This window comes from Corvus hawaiiensis, chromosome Z, assembly GCF_020740725.1.
Source record: "Corvus hawaiiensis isolate bCorHaw1 chromosome Z, bCorHaw1.pri.cur, whole genome shotgun sequence".
Taxonomy (NCBI): Eukaryota; Metazoa; Chordata; class Aves; order Passeriformes; family Corvidae; genus Corvus; species Corvus hawaiiensis.
In genome coordinates this window covers 31,302,702-31,309,798 of record NC_063255.1, presented here as the reverse complement: position 1 = coordinate 31,309,798, position 7,097 = coordinate 31,302,702, and positions in this window count along the sequence as shown.

Here is a 7,097-nt window from a genome sequence, read left to right as displayed (position 1 = left end):
TTACCACAATTTTATTCACCAGCCAAAGAAAGGCAAGGAAAACAAAGGCTTGAATAAATGATATTCATCATTTGGGTCTTTCTTTTCTCAGTTGCCTGTTCTGCACACTCACCCACTTTTCTTTCACTGCAAGCAGGGACAGGACTTTGTACTTCCCCTTGTTGAATTTCTTGGGGCTCCTGTCTTGGCAGGGTACAACCCCGGGCTGATGCAGAGGGCAGCAGCAACTTGTGACTCCGGGCAGGAGAAGGGATTTAGGCGCTGCCGTAGTGAGCTTGCAGCAGGCAGTGCGGGCTGGTGGGGGAGCAGAGTCCCGGGATGTGGGGCACAGGGTGCTCTGAGGAGGAGGACTCGCGAGGTTGATCGCTGGGGCATGGGCTGACCATGGAGTCTCCCTGGCTGGGAACATCTGCCCTGGGATCAACTGCAGAAATGCAAACCTGGAGCAGGGTCCATTATTTTTGTGTTAGGTTTGGGTTTTTTAAAAATTTCTCTATAAATGAAAGCATTCACCAGTGAGCACAACTTCACACATACTGCAGTTCCGGTCGCTGTACTCACTTCAGCCACTGGAGGTGGCTGTCCTCCCACTGACGGCCAGGGTGTTGTTGTGCAGACCAGGGGCAGCTCGGTATCTGGAACCACCTGCTCTCAGGTGGAATATGTCCGATGCTGCCCCATGGGGTGGAATGACATGCTCCTCAAAGTTACCATCTCTCCACAATGAGTGCAGGATGGAGGTCACCCTCGTCTTGCAGAGGGGGCACTCGGGCTTGCTCCCAGCCCACTGCAGGAGGCACACTTAGCAGAAGCAGAGCAGCCATGGCAGCACATAGCTGATCTCCTCCCAGCTGTCCAGGCAGATGGGACAGCAGTTGTCCAGCTCCATGGCCATGCTTGCCATGCGCTGTGGGGTCTGGGGGCAGCTGGGAATGACAAAAGGCTTCACTGCCTCTCAGTGACACTGCAGCAGTGAATGTTGTGCTAGAAAAACGAGGCCACAATTGTTGTCTGGCCCTAGGATGGATGGAAGCAATGCCCACAACCCTCTAGGAGGAAACCCTCCCCACTCCCCAGATGGAGTTTTCCCCTCCCTGATCACTTCTGCTGCCACAAAAGTGACTACTGAGTGCCCCACCTGCCTTATTTTGCAAATGATTCACAGGAGTACAAGCTGAAGGTCACTGATCTTGCAAGGATGGCAAATCCACCTATATTATGGCTCTCTGCAAGCAGGAGACTTGATGCTGCAATATTCCACTTTGAGCATGCAAATGCAGACAGCTGGAATCCAGAGGCTTTGCTGAAGTCCAGCTACTTTCTCAGCTCCTCAGCTCTTAATCACATTTCAAAATTCACATTTCCAAGTGAATTCTTGGAAATGCCTGGGTTGCTTTGTTCCACATACAGCCATTTAGCCATGTCATCTGGCAAAAATGAGCATGTCTGACAACCAAATATACACCCTGGAGTCTAGAAAACATAACTTACTGCACCCCTGATGTGCAACCAGGCTCTTTGTTGGGATCGTTGCTTACATAGGCTTCATCATCAGTGCAGGGACCCGAAAGTGTGTTTCTCTCACAGGCTGCTGTCAAGGAAGGAAACAGCAAGAACAAGATTATTGTGCAAGTCTGTCATGCTCCTCCTCTCCCACGTCCACCTGAGCTGTGCTGCCACTGCAAAAGGCTTCCCCAGAGAAAACAAAAACAGGCCCTTCTGGCTGAGATACTATGATGAGGATGCACACCTGCCCCTCAGCTCTGGATGGGTTCATTGCTCCATCCCCTTCTCCTACAGAAGCAGATTGACATGAATACAGAAAGCAGGGTTTCTCACCAAAGAGCTGGGAGGCAGATGTTTTCTCTCATTGCCATTTCCCTGTGAAACCTGGGATGGACTGCTGCAGACTGGGGCTTATACACGAGATCCGTATCAAAGCTCTACCTGCTGGTTCAGGCTGTGTTCTGACCTTCTGAAGTTATGTGACTTTATCCTCTTCGTCTTGAGCTTTCTTCTCCTTTGGGTCATATCAGTACAACTCAGGAAGTTTGGAGCTGGGCATCCTTCCTCTGTGGATGGGTTTGTCTGCAGGTGAGGCAGCTCTTCTTCCACCACCTCTCCCAGAGCTCGCTGCTGAGTTTGCCCAGTCAGCCCTTCTAGCACTGACTTGACTTCCAAGCCAAACCTCAGCACCTCATGCCAACAGAGCCAACAGAGATAAAGGACACAGTCACACTTTAACAATTGAGCAAGGAGGATGAAGAAAGCCCTTATAATGCAGATAGTGCTGCAGAATGCTTTTTCCCAGGAGTGGTTTGCATGCATTATGAGTGATTTGAGGCAGTCTGGCAAAGGTGTCAAGTGCTGGAGTGGATACGGTGCATTGTTCAGAAGTAGTGTCACCAGGGGTTCACCATGCATGTCAAGCTGCAGAGACCACTCACTGGGTTCAGCTCCTCTCCAAGGTCAGTGGATGACACCAGGCCACACATGCACAGGCCAAGCACCCTTGCTGGTGAGGCTGGGGATGCTGGAGGATAGGAAGGTACTCAAGGATGTGAACACCTGTCTGGTTAAGCAGGGCACTGGGCTGGGGTGATCCCAATTCTGCTGGGTGCTGGGGTGAGGAAGCTGGGGAAGTGACCTACGGAGGGGTCCACTCCTGGTGCAAAGGGAGGCAGATGGTGGCAGGCGGGTCTGCATGAACTAGGGATCTCATGGCTTCCCCACTCCTACAGGCAGCAGATGCCTTGTGGGTGGGTTGAGGTGACAGTGGAGCTGCCATGCTCCAATGACACATGGAACAGAGCTGCACAACAAAAACAAGGTGCAAGGAGCTCCAGCCCTGTCAGGCAGGTGTGCAGCAGCCCCTCATCCCCAAGGGCTCAGGCTCTGACACTTCAGCCCTCGCTCTGTTCTTTCCCCACACAAGGAGAAGCATAGAGGTGTAGGGCACTGTACCAGAGCTTGGCTGGGAGGGTGGTTTCCCCTCCTCAGGCGCTAGGGTCTGCACCACTGGGCATGGTGGAAGCCCAGCTGGTGAGGTAGCACTGCAAGCCCCTGGCCCTGCTGACAGGGACTCAGCCAAGATGGGGTTTGTGCTCACATGCAGTGCTCCGGGAGTCAGCCTCGGCCATCCTAGCCACGTGGCAACCCTGTTGTCCATTGACCTCCGAGTTACTGAAATGCTGTCTGAGATGCAGCATCACTTTGTGTCACGGCCCCAAGCCCCATCCCTTCCTCCAGGCCCTGACTGCTAGGAGCATCTGGAGAGACAGTTTCCCCTGGTGCTTGCGTGGGGTGGTGAGGAGGGAAAGGAGTCCTTCCCCTACTTAGAAGGAAAATCACGAAATCACAGAATTATTAGGGTTGGAAAGGACATCTGGAGATTATCTAGTCCATAACCACTGCTGAGGCAGGGTACCCTACAGGGTTCCACCAGGAACTCATCCAGATGGGTTTTGAATGTTTCCAGTGAGGGAGACTCCATGTTAACAGGTGGTGAACCCCAGGACACAGCCCTGAAGCCCTGTTCCAGAGAGACATGAGGCCTGGGGATCTTCTTATCTGTCCTATTTCCCATCTCTACATTTCTTTTCCAAATCAGTGTCTCTTTCCCTTTGTGCTTCTTTCCCGCTCTCAATTCCTTTTCTTCTCTGTTTCTGCCCCACTTCCTGGTTTTTCTACTCTGACCATCTGTTTCCCAATTTCTCTTTCTCCTACTGCCAGGTCCTCAGGCTCGTTTCTGTATCCTTTTTATTTATTTTCCTAGCCCTTCATTTCCCTGTCCCCACACGTTTTTCTTTATCCGCATCTCCTTTCAGCTCTCTCCACCTCTTCCTCCTCCTCGACCCTTATTTCACTCTCTCTATCCCCACTTGTCTCACCATCCCTTTTCCACTCCCGGTCCCTCCCTTGCACTCTGGGACACATTCCCCACTCCTTGTTCCCTACCCTGCTGCCTCGCCCCTCTCGTCCCGGGGCAGTGCCCCTCCATCCCTCCTTCCCTGCCACTCTCCGTGCCCGGCACATGCGCGCTGTTCCCCCGGAGCCCGCGGCGCTGCGGGCACACCCGGGCGCATGTGCGTCCCCACGGCCGCGCCGCCGGCCCGGCTGTCCCTCAGCGCGCCGCCCCCCGTGCTGCCCGTGCGGCGGGGCCGACCCCCTCCGCCCGGCTCGGCAGCCCGAGCCCCCGCGCTGTTCCCGAGGCGGCCTGCGCGGCACCGCTGCCTCTCCGCGGCGGCCGCCAGCTTCCCGAGCACTGAGGCGGCGCTGTGGGCAGCCGGCCCTGCTGCGGCGGGAGCGCGCTGAGGAGCTGAGGGACGGCGCCGGGATGTCCTCTGCTGGCGGGAGCCGGGGGAGCGGCAAAGAGAGCTCGGAGAATGTCTCTGCAGCGGTGAGCCAGCCCACCGCCACGCATGCGGTGAGGTTAAAAAGGTTCCCCGACACTAACTCGGTGTTCTTGGTGGTCCATGGGCACATGCAAACCGGCTCTGGTGGCCCCAGAAAAGCCCGAACCAGCCGCAGAGCCTCAAGCACCCAGAGCTCTGCTTGAGGTCCCCAAAGACTTGGCCTCACGTAATCACAGAAACGCAGAATGTTCTGAGTTGGAAGGGACCCACGAGGATCATCGAGCTCAACTCCTGGCCCTGCACAGCACCATCCCCAAGAGTCACACCATATGCCTGAGATCATTGTCCAAAGGCTTCTTGAACTCTGTCAGGCTGGTGCTGGGACCACTTCCCTCGGGAGCCTGTTCCAGTGCCCAACCACCCTCTGGGTGAAGAATCTTACCGTAATATCCAACCTAAATCTCGCTTGACACAAGTGTAGTGCATTTCCTCAGGTCCTGTGACTGGTGACCAGGGAGATCAGTGCCTGCTCCTCCCCCTTCCTTCACAAGGAAGTTGAACAATGGGATGAGGTTTCCCCTCAGTCTCCTCCAAGCTGAACAGAACAAGTGACCTCAGCCACTCCTCAGATGGCCTCTCATCAAGGCTCCCCTCAAGGCTCTTCACCATCTTCGTAGCCTTCCTTTGGATGCAAGAGCCTCAGGACCCCAAATCCCTGCGCGAGTCTCCCTGGCTGGGAACATCTGCCCTGGGATCAACTGCAGAAATGCAAACCTGGAGCAGGGTCCATTATTTTTGTGTTAGGTTTGGGTTTTTTAAAAATTTCTCTATAAATGAAAGCATTCACCAGTGAGCACAACTTCACACATACTGCAGTTCCGGTCGCTGTACTCACTTCAGCCACTGGAGGTGGCTGTCCTCCCACTGACGGCCAGGGTGTTGTTGTGCAGACCAGGGGCAGCTCGGTATCTGGAACCACCTGCTCTCAGGTGGAATATGTCCGATGCTGCCCCATGGGGTGGAATGACATGCTCCTCAAAGTTACCATCTCTCCACAATGAGTGCAGGATGGAGGTCACCCTCGTCTTGCAGAGGGGGCACTCGGGCTTGCTCCCAGCCCACTGCAGGAGGCACACTTAGCAGAAGCAGAGCAGCCATGGCAGCACATAGCTGATCTCCTCCCAGCTGTCCAGGCAGATGGGACAGCAGTTGTCCAGCTCCATGGCCATGCTTGCCATGCGCTGTGGGGTCTGGGGGCAGCTGGGGTGTGGTGGTGGTGCTGAAGCAGTGGGTGTCATGCTAGAAATGGGAGAGAGGCCACAATTGTTTTCTGACCCTAGGATGGATAGAAGAAATGCCAAGGTCCCTCATGAAGGAAACCATCCCAGCTCCCTAGTGTGAATTTTCCCTTCCCAGATCACCTCTGCTGCTGTGAGAGTGAGTCCTGAGTGCCCCAGCCAGAGAAAATCCTCTGATGTCTCTGGGGCCAGGCACTGAGAACTGCACCAACCAACTCCCTGAGCACAATACCACTAACCAACAACAGCTTTGCATGACACTCCTTTCTGGCTGTGGCAGCAATGCCTTTGGCTTAATAAAAGCCTTTGGGAAGCTCTGTCTAGCCCATAGGCAACTACCAAAGGGTCTTGAAATTGCTGTGGATTGACAGAGTCACAGAGTTAGGCAAGGGATGCTTATGCTTCAACTGTTTGATTTTTGGATGTGCTCAGTTCTATGTTCTTTTCTTTCTCCTCCAAGCAGGGAGGAGCACTCATTTGGGGGGAGGCTGGGCAATGAACTCCCTGGGCTGCATTATCATCCCCCATTCCTGCCACATCTGGAGGATCGACAGAATTGTGCTGGGCGTGCATAGTCTGTATTCTTGGTGCAGAGAATAATCACCATGTCAGAACAGGTGGGAAGTGCTGTCTTTTTCACTGTGGGCAAGAAGGGTCCGTGGGAGTGAAGACTTCTGGACAAGGAAGGGAGAGAAGAGACAAAGCATTGTGCATACAAGGGCTGTCCATCCAAATGGAGGGACTGCTGCTCTAGCTACAGGAGCTTTGAGCATTGTGACAGTGTGGGGCAACCCAGGGAAGTCTGGTGACTGTCAGCAGAGTTTGACACTCCAGCTCCCTTCCAGGCTTGTTGGTGGGACTGGTGAGGAAGCCAACATCCTTGAAGACACCTTCAAGACACTTGTAAGCTCCTGCATCCGTGTGGAGTCACCACCTCAGAGATGAAAGCCTCTCTGGGAAGCAGAGCCCCTCTGCCCAGCTGAAGACTGCCCTGTTGCAGGATGAACAGCCCACCCATCCTGGGTGACACTGGGAGAATGAAGCCTGCCTTTATCAATACCACAGCTGCCCTAAGCAGCCGTAGCCTGAGTGCTTTTGTCTTGTCTGTGCTGACACCAAGCACTGTCCATCAGCAACCCTTCCTCGGCCCCTCCATGTTTCCCCTTTGCTTACTGCACACTTCCAGAAATAGCAGCCCTTGAGTGGGACCTCCCCTTTTCCACTCACAGCTTGCTTTGCAAGGAAAAGGCAGGTTAAGATGAGGTTGTATGATGAGTACAGCAGCATCTTTCATGGCTTCTTTTCCTCTGTTTCCTCAGTGGCAGACAAAGCTCAGTGAAGGCTGTCAGGTTTCTCACTGTCTCCATGTTGTTTCCCTCACATGTTTTCACCTCTTCTCTGGCTAGAATTAAAACTGCACTGCCACCTTTGTTTTGGTTTCTTA